The 21,146-nt window shown below is 24.8% G+C and overlaps 1 long non-coding RNA gene across 1 annotated transcript in view; it reads left to right on the forward strand.

Moving 5' to 3' along the window:
• The window catches only part of LOC126898650 (uncharacterized), a 114,561-nt gene extending 94,214 nt beyond the window's left edge, over positions 1 to 20,347 (forward strand). Inside the window, exon 2 of the long non-coding RNA XR_007702332.1 lies at positions 20,154 to 20,347. This is a non-coding gene — a long non-coding RNA (uncharacterized LOC126898650). The remainder of the gene's footprint in view (positions 1 to 20,153) is intronic.
• The last annotated feature ends 799 nt before the right edge of the window (positions 20,348 to 21,146 follow it).

Consider the following 21,146-nt stretch of genomic DNA (forward strand, 5'->3'; position numbering starts at 1 on the left):
AATACACCTTCACTATGTTATACAGTAGTTCCGACAATCAGTCGTCGGTCATTGTTTTGGTAACCATATGCCTTCCTAAACTAGCAGTTAGTATACTGTCCAAATGTAATATACATAAGAACACTATCCATTTGTCGAGCCTAATATAATAGCAGTGGCGAGCAATTTTAAAATAAAACTCTACATTTATAGTTATCTTTGTAAAAATAAATTCACAAAGCATGAACTGGTGGGAAACTTGCAGCAAGACTCATTGAGCCCACACTGGTACATCACGACATTTAAAAATCGTGATACGGAAAGCAAAAAGCAAAGAAAATAAGATAATAAGATATTAATTTTAAAATACATTATACGTATATTAGGGATTATACACCAGTAAAAGAACACAGGCATAAACCACAATATAATTGTAGTAATAAAATCAAATATTCTTTTTAATACACCGGACTGAATATTTAACAGAGAACTCTAATTGTGGGCGTGTAACGTTGTTTTAAAAACTTGCGGGGTCATGCTTTTTTGAACAAGTTAAAATGATTAATGGTTTGGATGAGAGAGATTGGAAGATGATGAACGAATGAACTAATAATCGCATGACTATACATTGACATTTCGATTAATAATACATAAATAGATAACAAATTATTTATTAATTCATATGTCAATAATAAAAACAATCTACAAGTAAAAAAATTAATTAGTTTTAGATTATATAAATTTATAGTTAAACCTTTTATAGCATAATAAATTTTCGAACATTTTGTATATAAAAAAATGTCATGTATAGAAGTGAAATAATTATTTAATTTTACATCAAATAACTATTAGTAAAGGCGTATTCCAAGAACTTAATTGTAGGTAAACGTAATTAACATTTGCGCATTTTTTTCAATCAATTTTCAAATTGTTTATTAATAAACCAATTTAACTTGAAATTGATTTAAAATCATATCATTCGTTTTGTGCAGATTGAAAATATGTATTTATGTACATAAAATTAAGCCAGTTAATATAACATTTAGTAAATAAAAATTAACTTATACATTTTTTTTCATCTTTATGAATAATTAAATTTTTCATAGGATTCAATCAATTAAAAAATGGGCCAAAACTTAAGATAATTTGAAATTTTGAATTTACTGAACTTCTTTAGCAAAAACATAGATTCAGACATTGTAAATTCTTATGTCTTCTACAAAACAAAATTAAAACTAGATAAGGATAAAAAAAGACTTATGTCACATTTGTTATGTGGTTTAACTCTAGCCAATGAATTTTTGAGCTTTATTCTAATAGAAAAACTTTAGGTCCACATAAATCAAAACCCTCAAAAAAAAATGTTTAACTTTATTTTTTATTATTGAAATTATTAATTATTTTTATTTTTAAAAATATTACATTTTTTAAGCTTACAGAGTATTGTTATACTAGAAATTTTAATTATATTTTTAGAAAAATAGAATAAAATTTGCATACAATAACAACAAAGTAGTTTTAAAGAGGATATTTTAAAAGTATCAAAGTATACTTTTGTTACATCTTTAGCGGCCAAATTTCCACTGTAATAATAATGGTATATTGATGATAATTATTAANTAAAAAAATGTCATGTATAGAAGTGAAATAATTATTTAATTTTACATCAAATAACTATTAGTAAAGGCGTATTCCAAGAACTTAATTGTAGGTAAACGTAATTAACATTTGCGCATTTTTTTCAATCAATTTTCAAATTGTTTATTAATAAACCAATTTAACTTGAAATTGATTTAAAATCATATCATTCGTTTTGTGCAGATTGAAAATATGTATTTATGTACATAAAATTAAGCCAGTTAATATAACATTTAGTAAATAAAAATTAACTTATACATTTTTTTTCATCTTTATGAATAATTAAATTTTTCATAGGATTCAATCAATTAAAAAATGGGCCAAAACTTAAGATAATTTGAAATTTTGAATTTACTGAACTTCTTTAGCAAAAACATAGATTCAGACATTGTAAATTCTTATGTCTTCTACAAAACAAAATTAAAACTAGATAAGGATAAAAAAAGACTTATGTCACATTTGTTATGTGGTTTAACTCTAGCCAATGAATTTTTGAGCTTTATTCTAATAGAAAAACTTTAGGTCCACATAAATCAAAACCCTCAAAAAAAAATGTTTAACTTTATTTTTTATTATTGAAATTATTAATTATTTTTATTTTTAAAAATATTACATTTTTTAAGCTTACAGAGTATTGTTATACTAGAAATTTTAATTATATTTTTAGAAAAATAGAATAAAATTTGCATACAATAACAACAAAGTAGTTTTAAAGAGGATATTTTAAAAGTATCAAAGTATACTTTTGTTACATCTTTAGCGGCCAAATTTCCACTGTAATAATAATGGTACATTGATGATAATTATTAAAAAATAATATACTGTGTGAAAATTTAGAAGTTAAAAATTTCTAGTCCTATCCATTTTGTGTATTTTTTAAAGTGGTTATTAAAAAGCCATTAATCCATTAAAGGTTAAATTCTTTGTAATCAAAGCATATACTTTAAAAATATTTTAATAAAATACATCGAAGTGCAACTATAAACTTTATGTCATTTAAATTATTTTATATATGAACATAAAATATATGACATAAAACATGAAACATTGTTGCTCATTTTTAATAATGAAATAAAGTTATTTCCTTAGCTTCTATCCCAACTATTTGGCGTTAGCTCTAAATTATTATGATTTGAAAAAATTTTCACACCAGCTATCGGCTTGACACAACTTTATTACAGCTGAGGGAGTCTATTGAAGGCAACACAAACGTTAACTTTAAAGCTCTTGTATAGTCACCTATCTGGGAACCAACAGCAAACAGCGGTAAAGCAACTGAATAATTAGCGCGCCACATGACCCCCCCTAAATGTAATAAGACTTTTTGTTTTTAATATTATAAAAATGTTACTCTTCCGCGAGATCATCTTAATAATAATTGTATGTAGATCAAATTCAGATTAGTGCAACGCGGAAATATGTTACCGAAATCCATTTATATGAATACAACAGCTATTATTACTCAACTAATGCTTATCTGTAAATTATGCATCAAGAGAGTATTAAGATCTAACTTTTCGACAAAAACCATTCAAAAATTGTTCTTCAAAAATAGAATATTCAAAACATATCTAGTTAATGTATTTGAAAGATTAATATTTAAATATTCTTAAAACAATTATGAATCATTTCTTTATACATTACCTTTCGTATAAATTTGGAAGACAATATAAATCGTTTATAATATAATTCTATTAAAAACAATTATATAAAATATATGAGTTATTATTAGAGGTGCCATGGTGTATGTTGTTTGCTGACAATATAGTGTTAATAGGAGAACATAAGGAGGAAATTAATCAAAGGCTAGAAGTGTGGAGATTAGCTCTTGAAGAAAAGGGTTTAAGAATAAGTAGGAGTAGACAGAGTACGAATTTGATAAAGGAGAACACGAGATAGGTGAAATGAGGAGACCAGTGACAATAGGCGAGGTGGAAAATTTTGAGTATTTAGGATCAGTTATGCAAAAGAGTGGTGCTATTGATTAGGATGTAAGACACAGGATTAAATACGGGTGGTTGAAGTGAAGAGAAGCGTCTGGTGTCTTATGCGATAAAAGAATTCCAATGAGACTGAAATGTAAATCTTATAAGATTGTAGTGAGACCAACTATGATGTATGGTTCAGAGTATTGGTTGGTCGATAAAAATGTAGAGCAGAAAATGAGTGTAGCAGTGATGAGAATGATTAGATGGATGAGTGGAGTAACTAGAGAAGATTGAATAAGAAATGAGCATATAAGAGGGAGTATAGGTGTAGTGTCAAACGTGAATAAGATGAAAGAAAATAGAATTAGATGGTTTGGTCCTGTTATGAGAAGAGAAGAATCGGAAGCCGTAAGAACAGTTATAGAAATGAATTTTGAAGGAAGAAGAGGTAGAGGAAGACCAAAAAAGAGATGGAGAGATGTTATTAAATGTGATATAAGGACAGTTGATGTGAGCGTAAACGATGTGTCAAATGGAAGATTAGGACAAAGGTGGCCGACCCCAAGTATTTGGGATTAAGGTGAGAAAAAAAATGTGAGTTATTATTAAGGCTTATTCTTGTAGCACTAAAAAGTATAATTTTAAGCAATATAATAAGAACTTAAAAATATTGCTTTTAGCGCTACAATATAGTCTAAAAATGCTAAATTATAGAGAAATTTTTTTTTTTTAACTTTTACATAAAAAATATATTAATTTTTACTACATGAAAACTATAAATATTATTTAAAATACTGTCAATAAATAAACATTAACTATGCGAAAATGGTGCTTTTAATTCATGAAATTAAATCGTAAAATTTAATTTGCAATAAGAGTAATGGTCTAATTCTTCAAACTCATTTTTTTATGTAAAATGAAACTTTGAAAAGTTTTACAATGATTATTTGGGAAAACAAATTAACTTTTCTTCATTAATATTTATTACAATTAATGGAAAAATGACTTACTGTAATACTCCAAAAGATGTTCGTAAGTTTTAATGTTAATCTGGTTTTATATATGACTTTTTTAAGCGTATAAAATGAAAGATAATATTTTATTTTTGTAATTGGTTATTGCGCCTCTATTTTTTTAATTCTATCGAACTTATAGTCTTAATAAAAATAATATCAATGCAAAGAATAACTTGTTTTGTGTGCATTTAAATCCTGTTGATTTCTATCTTCCTAGCTATTCTAGCTGAAATTTTATAAAGTCGATTATTTATTTATCTGATGCAGTTTATTACATTACCTGACTGTTTTGAGATATTTCTTTAGCCTATGTGACTTTTCTTTAAATTTATTGTAAGTGATTCCAGTGTCAGATTTAACAGTATTCGTATACTGAATTTTTAAAAAACCAATTGTATATAATTTAAAAATGACGGACTTACTTTTCCATTTCAGTGGAAAAATGACAATTTTCATGAACTTACATGAATATAAAATCAATTTTCAATAAAAAAAATAATGTTATAGTAACACAATGTTGACAAGAATACTGTCATAGGTCATACTAGATGTGTTAGCTGTCAAAATATTATATTACACAATCTATTGAAATTTCATGCATTTATACTTAGAAAAGGTTTTACTATATTTGTTTTTGATATTAAATACATTCGTATATAGTTTTAGTTAAAAAATTATACTTAAACTATCAATAAAAACACAAGTTTTAATACTTATGTTTATTATAAAAAATTACTTATAGTGTAATATTTTTCATTAAATCTACACTTTTTTATTCATCGAACAATATTGTAGAATTTATATTTGATAATCTAAAATTATTGAACTATTTTATTATTAAGTGAAAGAGCAAATTAAACTTAGTTAAAATGAGTTTATGTTTTTGTACTCTTAACGAGCTATTTAGTAACTTGAACATTTTTTTTTTTTTTGTAATTCAATAAAGTAAGAAAAAAAATTTGTCTATAAACAATGCCAAATTACCGAGAATTACAAACTAATTTGATTTAATTTATATAAAAATATTCACAAAATAATTTCATAATATTTATTTATATGAATATAAAATACTGATGTACGTATTGTATATACATTGCAGATGTTGAATTAACTAAATGTGGAATTGATAGACTATAATACAATAATGAGTTTATTTTATTTAAAACATATTTTTGAAGTGCAATTATGTAAATACTTAAATCTAAAATTATTGTTATGGCAAAATATTAAGTTTTATTACTTTTAAAGTTAACAAAAAATGTTAATATATATATCACGGGCGAGGTTTCTTGAAAATAATTACTATTAAATTATAAATTAATACTAAATAAAATTTTTATATAAGTAATTTTTAAAATTCTAACTGCATTAAAAATATTTCTTATAGTTTAATGCTATGCGGTTTTTAATCACCTTTTCTAATTAAAATATATTTTACGGTAAAATACAATCATATGACAAATCATAATAATTTACATAATCATATATAGTTTTTAATATTACAAAAATAAAAAAAAATTCATATAACTAGGACAATAAATTGTTCGTTGTTATATTAAAAAGATTATTTGAGGTTATTACACCTTAACATAGAATAATTGAAAAATATTTAATCCTGCAGGATCTATTCTGTGGGAATAATTAATGGTTTTCATTGTTTTGTTAATTTAATGTTTCTGTTCATTTTAAACATGACATTTTTATTTGTCCTTACTTAATTCAACTTAAACAAATATATTTAGTACCTACGTCTGCAGCAGTTGTTTATACTTTTTATTTCATGACCCATTTGTAACTCTCAACATTTTGTCAAAATCAGAAGTGAATTGGGCCGCTAGTACAACGTAAATCATTCCGTCGGACCTTTGCTTATAGCATCCAATTCAATTCCAACGAAAATGTCGTTAAAAAATGATTATTAAGCCAAAATTAAAAAATTACATTAATAAATTATATGAAAATTAATGAAATTAATTGAATTTAAATTTAAATTTGTGGGTAAAAATAATTGAATAAAAAAAGAAAAACAATAAACATTTTATGTAAAATATAAACAAAATTTTTAGCACAGATTGTTGTAAGATTATTTAAAAAACCTAAAAACCTACTCAAAGCTTAATTTAGTATAATAGAATAGTGGCTTATACATTAATCAAAAACCTAATGTGCGTTTATGTTTTAAAAGAATTCTTGAATTCAGCAGCAAGGTACTTCAATTGGAATTAAGAACAATGAATGAAAATAAAGTAAATGACTACCAAACAATCGACCAATCCGATTTGTGTGTTGAAATATATTAAGTACAGCAAAAATCTTTAAAGAATAATCACTGTAAAAGTTTATACCAAGATAAAATCTTTAGTATTAATTAAATTTATAAAATTTATAGATGTTCTGTTGAACATTTAACGAACTATCTGACGAATCCCTTAGGATCTCATTTTAATACTTCATTTATTTTATACCTTATATAAACAATGTTATGGGTTATATTGTCTAAAGAAATTTATGAGTTTTAGCTACACTGATATTAAGGAAATATTTACGAGTTTTTTAAGGAACAAATTTAAAAACTAATTAAAAATTTTATCTATTACAGATCACATAAATATCATGTCGTAAATTAGTTATTTATTTGCAATAAAAGTTCATATTGTAGATTAAAATGATTTCATTTAAACAAATACCCATATTATTATAATTTATTTATACTAATCATAAATATTTTTTGTTGCTGTTAGTTAATTGTTGTTGAAGTCTACCATAGATCCCTCATAGACATAAAATTATATTAGCAGGGGTAGTGTATGGTGTGGGTTACTTTACATTCTATAAGTTATTTGGAATCCTCAAAATAAATATCTTATTGTGCTACTAGTTCCGTAGTTTCTATCTACTTCATTAATAGACCTCATGAAAATTTTATAACTTTATAATATATTTTATACTAATAATTCGAATAAATATAAATACTTGGTTAAAACTATATGTTCTCTTTGAATATGCACTAAAAATATTTATGATAAATGATATCTTGAATATCGGAAATGTTGCGTCAATTGTCACACTATGTATAATTTCTACTCAAACAATAATGTCAGGCATTATTATATATACATTAAGAGAGGCCGGTTTATTTCTAGTTGAAGATAATTTCACTAATGTAAAATAATTATGCTCATATTGTTTTATTAATGACAATATGCTAAAAAATTGTTATGATTCGTATAGTAATATTATTTGAGTTAAATTTAAATTTCTATGACATTTGGAAAAATAAAAAAATCAAAATAATAGTTATTTTTGATTCCAAATATATATTTATATAAAAGTCATGTTTTACACAATAAATACACCCTGTATATACTAAAAGTCATGTATTATACATTTGTTGCACCCTGTATATATAAAATTCATGTATTATACATTTTTTACACCCTGTATATATAAAAGTCATGTATTATAATTCAATACACCCTGTATATACTAAAAGTCAGGTTTTATACATTCAATACACCCTGTATATACTAAAGTCAGGGTTTATACATTCAATACACCCTGTATATACTAAAAGTAATGTATTATACATTTGTTGCACCTGTATATATTAAAAGTCATGTATTATACATTTTTTACACCCTGTATATATAAAAGTCATGTATTATACATTTGTTACACCCTGTATATATAAAAGTCAGGTTTTATACATTCAATACACCTGTATATACTAAAAGTCAGGTTTTATACATTCAATACACCTGTATATACTAAAAGTCATGTATTATACATTTGTTGCACCCTGTATATATAAAAGTCATGTATTATACATTTGTTATACCCTGTATATATAAAAGTCATGTATTATACATTTGTTACACCCTGTGTATACTAAAAGTCAGGTTTTATATATTCAATACACCCTGTATATACTAAAAGTCATGTATTATACATTTGTTACACCCTGTATATATAAAAGTCAGGTTTTATACATTCAATACACCTGTATATACTAAAAGTCAGGTTTTATACATTCAATACACCTGTATATACTAAAAGTCATGTATTATACATTCAATACACCCTGTATATACTAAAGTCAGGTTTTATATATTCAATACACCCTGTATATATTAAAAGTCATGTATTATACATTTGTTACACCCTGTATATATTAAAAGTCATATATTATACATTTGTTGCACCCTGTATATATAAAAGTCATGTATTATACATTTTTTACACCCTGTATATATAAAAGTCATGTATTATACATTTGTTATACCCTGTATATATAAAAGTCAGGTTTTATACATTCAATACACCTGTATATACTAAAAGTCAGGTTTTATACATTCAATACACCTGTATATACTAAAAGTCATGTATTATACATTCAATACACCCTGTATATACTAAAGTCAGGTTTTATATATTCAATACACCCTGTATATATTAAAAGTCATGTATTATACATTTGTTACACCCTGTATATATTAAAAGTCATATATTATACATTTGTTGCACCCTGTATATATAAAAGTCATGTATTATACATTTTTTACACCCTGTATATATAAAAGTCATGTATTATACATTTGTTATACCCTGTATATATAAAAGTCAGGTTTTATACATTCAATACACCTGTATATACTAAAAGTCAGGTTTTATACATTCAATACACCTGTATATACTAAAAGTCATGTATTATACATTCAATACACCCTGTATATACTAAAGTCAGGTTTTATATATTCAATACACCCTGTATATACTAAAAGTCGTGTATTATACATTTGTTACACCCTGTATATATAAAAGTCATGTATTATAATTCAATACATCTTGTATATACTAAAAGTCAGGTTTTATACATTCAATACACCCTGTATATACTAAAGTCAGGTTTTATATATTCAATACACTCTGTATATATAAAAGTCATGTATTATACATTTGTTACACCCTGTATATATTAAAGTCATATATTATACATTTGTTGCACTCTGTATATATTAAAAGTCATGTATTATACATTTGATTCACTCTATATATAACAATTTCATGTGAAAAACATATGTTAAATTGTATTATGTTAAAATTAATTATTTTAATGAAGATACTAGATTAAATTTAACCTAACTAAATATGTTTTTTCTGTGACTAGTTTATAAAAAAAATAAATAAATAGAAGTTAAGAGTAATATAAGTAATGAGCTTTTAAATTCTTAATTACTTTAAAAGCTTTATTAATTTTGTAGTTCTTATGAAAATTTTCAAATCTTAATTATCAGTGATTTCATCAATGACAATCCAAAATTTTTTTTTAATTTCGATGTGACAACGAAAGTGTATTTTTTGTGTCTGTCAATGGTGATTTTTTTCAAAAGTACGTCAAAAGATCACAAATTGTATTTAGTCAAAGAAATTACCTCCAAAAATTGAAATTTTTCTCTCGTTTTTCGTAAATTTGTATTTGCCGCATGAGCTCCCGGGTTCAAACCTCAGGGTATCATATTTAATCATTATTTTAATAATTGTTTAATATTGACAATTTACTTGTTTTATTATTAATAAAAATAAATAACAAACAACAATTAAATAAAAATAAATGATTAATATAAGTTGGTTTAATTTTTTTTAATAAGAATAATAATATAAGATATAATTTGGTGTTTAATTTTAAATTATCATTTGATTATATTAATTTATTTTTATGATTATACAAATTAAAATGTAAATAAATATATTTATTATTTATAATAATTAAGTATTAGGGGTCGGCCTGGCTTAATGGATAGAAATGTATGTTTAGGCCCACAATGTGCCCACATACGTTTCCCAAAGTGTTAACAAGATTTTTCTTGTGATTTTTTCATTGATGATGTGCGGTCTCTAGTATAAACTGGTCATAATATTTGCCCGTTCATCATTGGCCTAGCCAAGAATCATCTTTGACTCCCTAAGATGTGAAAGAGTGAAATAAATTAAACAAGTTTTTTGTATTAAAATATTATTTGGGAATGTCATGTCATAGTTAGGAAAAGTATAGATGATATATGACAATGATTAAAATCACTATCATAAGAAACGCTGCGATGCAAATCTGTAAATGTTGTTTAATTTTAAAGAATTGGTGGATTATTCCAAAAGCATAATTAATTTCTATTTTCTTCACTATTCTAAATTAATAGTTCTTTGATTAATAAGTATAATAAATGAATAAATGTTTATTATAGCAATTAAATATAAGTGAAATTGATATTCAATAGTTTAATATTGTAATTTTTATTGAGACATTACGCGTATAAAAATTGAAAGGCTTGATGCAATACTTAAAAAAAAAAAAATTGTTTATTACTTATGAAATAATTTACTATTCAATCATTCATCTGTATGGCTATATAATTATCACAAAAAATATCTTACAACACAATATAGTGATGTGCCTGATTCATAATTTAAATTTGATTTTTTTTACTATAACAAGGTTATTTTCAAAAAAAGTGTATTAAATGATCTTAATGTGTTTTTACTAAGAACCATATTTACTGATGGTAGTTTATTCTAAGCAATAATAATAACGTAAAGAGTGAAAAAAAAAAATGATAAAAAAGTATACATTTTTGGTCCCTAATTCCTAAATGATTGTTAATATTATAATTGTAAATTATAATATTAATAATAAAATATAAATAAAATTAGGAACAATTTTCCATTTTATAATCTAAAATAAGTATTATCAATAGCAGTTTTACATTTGTTTGAAGTTAAATAGTTTACTTTAATTATATTTTTATACTTATTGCTTTAAATATTTCCTTATATAACTTACAGTTTCTATTATTGAATGTATCATTGTTATGTATGCTTACACAACAGACATTTGACATAATTTTAAAGAATTTAATATTTTAAAATAAACCTTCAAATACAAATTTTCAATTAAGTACTTAGCCAGTTTCTCCATAAGAAATTCAAATGATTTATGGCATTTGCGATTTTAAATACTTACATGGTTAATATTATGCAGAATGAAAAAAATGTAGTGTTGCTTTAACTTTATGAATGATTTGATTAATAAGCAGGAAGAAGTTGAAAAATTAAAATAAAAATGAATAGGTTAAAAAACCTATTAATTTAGCATACAAAATTACAACAAAGTTTTATGAACTTTTACTATTACTTTTTAGAATTTATAGTTAAAAAATTATTTCTATGAGGGAATCTTTCAAAACTTACTTCACTCTCTAAATATATTTGATCGATAGTGTTGGTTCAATACTAAGTTTGTTAATCTTCTTTAACAAATAAAAATTAACTAAAATATTCGATTCTTATAAAAATGTAAAACTAAATTAACTTTTAACTTTTAGATAAATTTTTCAGTATTATAAGTTGCTAGCATAAAAATCTGAACTACTTCTGTGAGGATGGCATTTGACTTTTGTATAAGAGACAATTGGCCTCAAATTTTAATTTTTGTGGCAAAACAAAGTAGCATTTCACTAGCTTCTTATTTTATATCTACTTCGTGGTAAGAAAATTAAATATAATTATATAAATTGAATTAAATATGCAAATTGAATATATCGATATATTGTCGAGTGTAGCAAAGTCTGAGCAGATAATTTTAAAACTACAAAAAAAACTTGTTTATTTATACTACATTTTTCATAGAATGCTTGAATGATTTTGGGCTTTCATGAGTACAGATAACGTTATATTGGTGAAAATGCTGACATAAGATACGCTATTATGTTTTAAACAATATAAATATTGTTGGTATAAAATACAAACAGTTATTCCATTTCACTACAGTGAAATAATACTGGTTGTATCATGGAACAACCAGTATTTTTAAACTAGTTCTCTTTTAAAAGATAAATAAAAAATTATTGGATAAAAATAGATGAAGATAATTCTACAATATGTATTTTATAAAGTAGCAATCCTAGCACTAAATTTTAGGATGGCATTTAGTGAATTTTATCGGCTTAATTACTTTCACGAGTAAAAAATTTCAAATATTTTTCTAAAAATGCTGATTACTTATAACTTTGATAAATGTTTGGGTATTTTTTTGTGAATTTTTATTTTAATTTTTATTAGTTTCATATGTATTGTCATCTATCAGTCAAAAAAAAAAAAATTATGTTCATCCCTTATACCTTATATGGTATGTCAACTTTATATTTTTAAATGGTATCATACGAAAATTTAACGATCTTATGAAATAAAATATGATATAATTAAGAAAAATACTGATCGATTATAACTTTTGGACTAGTGCTTTGGTAAGATATTCTTAATTTTGCACAGAAGAAGAGCGGCCAAGAAATTACTAATGATAAAAACAGTAAAATCGTCGCTTCACCCCAAGTCATTATTTTAAAATGCTAATAACTTTCAAAGTATTAGATCAAAAGTTGTTATTGACCAGTATTTTTTTAAAATTTTTGTTGGTTACGATTTTTTAATTTTTTAATTATTTAATCATTTTATATTTTATAAACATTTATGTTGCTATTAAAAAAATAAAGTTGACACCTCTATAAGTTACAAAGAATGGACCTAAAAATGATTTTATAACAGATAAATGGAGATAATAACAACAACAAAAATAAATTCATAAAAGACTTATTAATTTAAGAGAAATCGACTGATTTACATTTAACCCTTAAACAGTTGCGTGGGGGTCTAGCATACCCCTCACAGATAAAAACCGATGTATTATATTGCATAAAAGGCGTACATAGATATAAATTTAGAAGATGGTTTTTATAGTAATATTGAATCGCTTTTCATAAATAAATACCTTCGAATTTTAGTCTTTGTTAGTGTTAAATAGAATCTGCGGTAACTGTTACTAACAGAATACTAAAAACCAGAAAAATTATTTGAGGAAAACATGTCAAGTTTGTTTAATAATAAAATAAGTAAATGTATCGTCTATTTATTTCTAGGCTTATTCAAAATAGTTAATAATATTTATAATAAAGTTATGAATGTTCTAGTAAGTGAGAGGTATTATTTGATAAATTTATTGATTGATATTAGTAGTAGTAGTCACGTACAAAAAAAAATATGCAGAAGTGGATTAGGCAATTTTTTTATTTCAAATAAAAATGTATATAGTATATATTCTTTTGATTAATTTTTTTTCTTTCTCATAATCGCTTTAAAGCACCATTTTCAGGAAAAAATTAAGTTATTATGTTATATGTATTATAAATATTGAATAGGGATCATGCCTCCTTAGCGTATGAAGTATGGGAAATTGCATTTATGGGTTGAAATCGTATTAATCAAATGCACCTCCAGGAAAACTTTTCTGCGGTCGTCCTTAGGGTTGTTAATGACTAATCAGGAGACTTAAGTAACATAAGTACCCAGCCTTTATGAATAGTAATTTCAAGCATTTAATTTATTTTTCATTTTATTTAAAAGTTGAAAATTTCAAATAAAAGATATTAACTATAAAATAGTTATTGGTTTTCTATTTGATACTATGTGTTTTATTATCTTATAAAATATATTTAATAAGCATTATAAGTCTAAAATATAGTTTATAAGCTTTAGTTTTATAATATCTGTGAATAGGGGATAAGAATTCATCCATGGCACCTCTAACAGTCTTAAGAGGCCACTAATGAGTGTAGCGGGAAGAGAGTATACAAAAACAGAAAGAACACAGGAGAAAAATCGAGTATCCGGTAATGGAAATTGGAAGACCAAAAGAAAAAAAAGTTTTTAAAGACGGTAAAAGAGAGAACGGTATGGAATGTCAAGAGAGACATAAATGATGTATGGAATAGATTTGTTAATTGTGTAAAGAATATTGCAAAGGAGATGCTTGTGAGAATAGGAATAAAAGAACACTGGAGGAGAATTGAGGATCCGGTAGTGGAAATTGAAAGGGGAAAAAGAAAAGAAAAGGTATTAAGAATAAGTAGAAGTAAGACAGAGTCTATAGAGTACAAGTTTAACAAAGGAAAACACGAGGTATATGAAATGAGGAAATTAGTTACAATACACTTATGGAAATGAATGTTGAGAAAAGAAGAGGTACAGGAAGATTAGAAAAGTTTAGAAAAGATTAGAAAAGAAATTGGAGGGATATTATTAAAACGATATGAGAACGATCGATGTGAGAGTAGACAATGTGGAAGATCGTGTCAAGTGGAAGTTTAGGATAAGGATGGCCGACCCCAAGTAGTTGAAATTAATGCGAAGAAAAAGAAGAAGAAGAAAAAGCTTTAATTTTATTAATAATGCTTTATATCATTATAATTAGTTACCTAATATATTAATACAATTTAATAAATTGTTCACTTCTTCATTCTATTATTGAATATGAGTTTATTTTAGTCATCATATTAATCTAAATCTTTAAAATATAGTCATCTGAAGTAATCGTTTTGTAACTTTTCGGTTCAGTGTTAACAATAATGTCTAGAATATAATTTTTAATAAATATTATTATGTTTCTCCAATCTGTTCGGCACATTTAAGGCTGTTAATGAATAAAGTAAACTAACGATTTCTAGTGAAATTGCTATATAATAAGCTGTGATTGGTTATTTGCGATAGAAACCATGATGGGTGCGTTAATAATGAATTATAAGGGACGGTTCGGAATATGTGTTAATAAATGGTTATTTTGAATACCCTAAGTAATGTGTATTAATTTTCAAAAATTTTGGTCAACCCTATGCTGTGCTTCAAGAGGGTTAAAGTTAAAAAAACGATGTTTTTTGCGATTACGTTCTGAATATATACACATTACCGAAATAGTATGATCAGTTTGAGTAATGATCGGATTTTATCTATTTATAAATACCCATGATTGTTAACCATATTAACTGTGTTAATAGTTAGTTAGTTATCCATAACTACAATATTTTGTTAGATGTCTTTATATTAATAATAATTATTAATTATTTAACATTAAAATTTTATTGAAATAATCTGTAGTCCGTGCATTTTGAATATTTTCTAATTCAAATATTATACTTTTATTCAAAAATGAAAAGTAAAAAATAATTACAAAAATATATTTATTTTTATTGGTAACAGTTCACATCAACTCGTTGTATGTAAGTTATTATCAAATAAACAAGTTTTATTTGTCTTATTATTTAATATTCGAGAAATCAAATTGAGTGAAAGTGTGCATTTAGTGATTGGCGAACATTGATATTATGGCTAAATGCTCGATTATTCACTAAAGAAGTACGTTATTCTATACCGAAATTAAAGTAATTGTACAATATATGACGAAATTTGCAGAAAAATTCAATTTGGCGTACAAATACTCAGATGGAAAATAAATGTGTACAATATATTTATGAGCTTTTTGATATTGCTCATGTAGATGCATTAGATATGATGACTGTTGACAAAGTCAAGCAGTCAATATGTCAGAGACAAAAGGGTCATCCACGATCACTTATTGGCATCGATTTAACTTTCAAAAAAAAAAAATAAATAATATAAGGGTTTGAAAAACAAGAGGAATTTGAGAAAATATCTTAATGAATGTGAATTAAAATCAAATAATAAGTGTTTTGAATTATATTATTTAGAAATTTCCAGTAATATATAATTATTCTTTAAATTTTAGCTGAAACTATCGAACTCTGTTTTACAAGCGATCCGTAAAATAGTTTGCTTGAAGACTGTAAGTTAAGCCAAAATATTACAATTGATAATACAAACAACTCTAATCTTTTGGATAACACTGCGATATGTCTAGTAAAGCAGGTCCGTCAAATAAAACATGAAAAAATAACCGGTTTATCAATGATGAACTTGTTACTGTTTTTTTTTAAGTGCAAGGTATGAGACCGAGATGCAACTTTATATTATTAGCCACAGTTCAGACGTTAGGAAATACTATAAATGACTTAATAATAAACCGTTTATCAATACATAAAGTTCTCAAAAATTTAAGAAAATTACATATTGAACAATTACGCTCAAATTTTAATCAAGAATTATTTAGAGAGTCGGTGTTATGTTAGGACAAAAAAATGTTACTGTCATTAATTGTCAAAAATTTGGTGGAAAGACGGCCATTAATAATTTTATGTGTAGGGTACGAACAGCTTTTAGGTTTTCCTCAGTTGTCAGCTAGAATAGGAGAAGAGCAAGTAGAAAACGTTTTTCAATTATTAATAGACTGAAGGATTATTGATTATTTCAGTTTGCTATGATACTAGACGTTTAAAGGGTGCTTGCGTTTTATTAGTACAATATATTGCAAAGGATATAATGTATGTAATGTGCCGTTTTCATATATATGAACTAGTTTTAAGGTGTGTCTCCGAAAAAAAATTTGGCTTTACATCAGGTCCAAATATATCAAATTTAAAAAATTTCAAGAATACTGGAATAAAATAAATACTAGTAATTTTAATTTAGCTATAGGGGATAGTAATGTTTGCTTGGCTTTATCTCACATCAGAAATGATTTACTTTAGTTTTCTCTCAAACATCCAAAACAAAAACTGTTTCGCGAAGATTATAGGAAATTACTAGAGCTTTTATTTATTTATTTATTTTTTGAAGGAACTCCACCTTATGGAGTATTGTTTTGTATACTAGACGCTTCACATCATGCTACGTAGATGTCAAAGGCAATATTATCTAAAAATTTCTTTTATTCGCAAACAATTTACTATGTCCATATATTAGCAAAATATTTATCAAGAAACATGTATTTTTATTTTTTCTGTTTACATAAAAAGTTAGTTTCGAGTACCTATATCAATTTAAACACCATATCAAAATCTCATACTTATCCAGAACTTACTAAATTATGAAAATATTGATAGAAAAACTGAACTCCTCTCATTAAAAAAAAAAATCTGTGGTCATCTGTGATATTTGAACTTTAAAACGGCAGTACTCGTTTTTTTTAGTATAAACATACCATTATAAGAAAAGAATAAAACGGTACACGCCTTACATATAATCGACTACAGCGAACATACAACTAAGCGTTTAACTATTAATATAAACAACTAGAAAGGATTTAAATCTAAGCGCATTAGTGGTTTTATCAATAGCTCATAAATTAAACTATTTCAAAGGTACAATATTAAAACTGATTATTTAAATGAAGACTTTGTATTGTGGAATAAAAATCAACATTTTTTAAAAGGACTTCATAAATTTACTAACTTAAAAAAAGAAAATGATGCAACAGAACGAATGGAAAATTAATAAATGATTATAACACTTTATTTACTAAAGATTAAAATCAAAAACATTTTTTACTTCAAACAGTTAATAAATACAGGAAAAAATATCCTATTACTAAAAAAGATACATTAAATAATGATTTTAAACTAAACTATTTTATTAATTATTATATTTTTTCATAATATTATTATAATTTTATATTTATGTTTCAAATACTTCACTTGTATGACTATTGCATATCGGAAACTTTTCAAAAAATCATTGAAAATGGTATTTTGTTATTTTGTAATCAAATGAGTCAAATGAGATCAAATAAAACTATTATAAAATAAAAAACCGGAGGTTGCCTAGTAAAATTTTGAAAAAAAAATTCCCTATCTGTACATTAGGGATTACCCTAATATATATATATGTTTGATATTTAGTACATGTGTTAATAATTATACTACATTATATTGTATTATTATATAATATATAATATATAAATTATATTATAATGTATATGTAATTTTATATTTATTCTATGCCCTATGGATGTTACCTTGTTTAAATTAGGGTAAGATTAAATATATATTTTTTTGTTTAATGTTTAAATATAAAGTTATCTTAAAATTGAGTATAACATTATTCATGATTTAAACGCAATATAATTTTCAAGTTTACTGTTTTGAATATTAAAACTTTTTAAATTTTGTTTAACGTTTAAACTAGTGATGGGCATTTGCGAATATTTTAAACCATCGAATAACTATTCGAATTGTGTTTACACAACCTAATAGTTTATTTTTAGCATTAACTATCAAATAGTTTTAAAAACTATTCGAATATATTGTGTAACTATCGAATATTTTTTGAATCACTATCGAATAGTTCGATAGTTACTATTCGATATTTCCCATCACTAGTTTAAACATTAATACATTTTTACGTTTAGCATTACTTCTCTATCGTAACACAATTTTTTCAGGTCGTTTTAAGTTCCTTTATTTATACGCTATACTATCTGTGTCCTATTCGCTGAAACATCTCTTTTGATTTTTTCCTTTAGAAGGCTCTCATACCTTAAAATATGCCTTTTAAGATTTAAAACTAGTATTATGCTGGATAAGTACTTAGATACAACGCCAGTTAGTACTACGTTATTATGGTTTACCAATGGTTAGTTTTTAATACTACACCCATTGTCAATATTGGTACTTCATAAAATTTTCTGCTTGGATTATTATTTATTTAATTTGTAATGATACTCAGTAGTATAACATACAACAGCATAGATATTTTTAAATATAGGGTGTTATATATTTTAGTTTTATTTTAAATTACATTAAAAATTAAATTTAGTGAAATATAGACGTTGATACTAATATTGATACTTTATTTCTATGTTTATTGTTTTATTACTTTTCACTCTTTCAAAAAACGAAAGATTTGCTATGTATTAATGCACACGCTTATTGTATTCTTTCATTAAATTAAAAAAAAGTATTTTAACAGTAAAAAATTGGTTTTTATGCAATTAATGTTTACCTTAAAAAACAAAAATCGATTATTGACTGACAAACAGACTTGTGTCTGTTTTCAAAAATCGTATTTTTTTTTATAAACTTTGATGTCTATTTTCACCATGAAGATAAAATAAAGTCCGAAATTTTTTTTTTGCATAATAAAGTATATTACATTAGCTTTAATTTAAGATATATTTAAAAGTGTCAGACTTTCCGGAACACTTTCAAAATTTAAGTTGAAAAAGTTCTACTTTCTACATGCATTTTTTAGATTTGAACCCCCCTCGTATATAGGGGAATGGTCGGATTTAAAAAAACAGTATGTAAAATGAAAGATGTATATAAATACTACTCCTCATGAAAAAATTGTACTGATCCATACATTTTTCAAGAAGTTATAGCATAATAAAGTTAAAAATGTAAAATACAAAATCGAAAATTTTCACACAAAAATAGCATTCGGTAGCCATTTTCACTATGAAGATAAAATAAAGTCCGAAATTTTTTTTTACCATAATAAAGTATATTACATTAGCTTCAATTTAAGATATATATAAAAGTGTCAGACCTTCCGGAACATTTTCAAAAGTTAAGTTGAAAAATTTAATTTTTTGTGAAAAAGTTGTCATTTTAAATCCCCCCTTGTGGGCAGGTTAAGGGTTAAATTTATGAAAAAAATATACCAAATGAAAGGTAATGATATTATGCATCTATATAAAAAAGAATTATATTGATATGTTTATTTTTGAAAAAGTTATAGCACTTTTAAGTAATAAAAATTTAAAAAATTTCGAAAATTAGCGATTTTTAAATTCGTAATTATTTTGGAGGTTTCCCCCATTTACGGGGAACGAGGGAATTTTNTAATTTTTTTGGAGGTTTCCCCCATTTACGGGGAACGAGGGAATTTTTTTCAATTTTTGAGGGTAATGTCTTCGACTAGATACGATTTGTGATCTTTTGACGTATCATTGAAAGAAATCGGTTCGGTGAGAGCTGAGAAAAAGTGGTAACAGACAAAAAAAAAAAAAAAAAAAACACATCTTAGTAAAACCAATACCTTCTCAGCTTCGCATCGAAGCTAAAAATTAAACCCAACCAAATAATAATTTTCAGAGTTAAGCATAGATAACCAAAATAAAATTTTGCTAATATAGAAATAGTTGCATAAAATATTTATTAGGTTCATATAAAAATAAGTATTTAAATTTTTATCTAAACAACGATAATTATAACATGAATGTTATATAATTATAATTTGTTTAACTTGTTGGTAACCATAAAAAGGTATTTTGACATTTAATTACTATCATACTTATATAATCAATAATGCCTCATTTAATAATCAAAAAATAAGATAAATATGCGATATCATTAAACGTAAAATATTGTTAAACATAATACAACTTATAACGTTGCAGGAGTGTATCCTGTTACTGTTATGCTCAACTTGTACATTGAGAAACAATGAAAGAACTGAGGGGAGTTCGAAGAGAAGGAGAAATGGTTAATGCCTTTAGATTTGGGGTCGACATAGCTTTATGAACAGAAAATGAAGATATACAAAATACCCTAACAGTAATAAATTAAAAATTAAGTATGGAATAAAATTGAATAAAAGGAAAATAAAAGTTATGTTATACAGCAAAATATACCCTGTCCAACTCATCATAAATATCGACAATAAATAAATAAGCCAAGTACAACATTTTATATATTTAAGAAGCAATATAAAAGATGATGGCCGCAGTAAAACAAATATAATCTGTTGGATAGCACAGGCGAAAAGAGCAATTCAAGACAAAAGCCATATACTAACTATTAATAACGTCAATCTTAAGATAAAGAAGAAATTTCTCTAAAATTCATAA

This window comes from Daktulosphaira vitifoliae, unplaced genomic scaffold (genome assembly GCF_025091365.1).
Source record: "Daktulosphaira vitifoliae isolate Bord-2020 unplaced genomic scaffold, ASM2509136v1 Scaffold_1, whole genome shotgun sequence".
NCBI lineage: Eukaryota > Metazoa > Arthropoda > Insecta > Hemiptera > Phylloxeridae > Daktulosphaira > Daktulosphaira vitifoliae.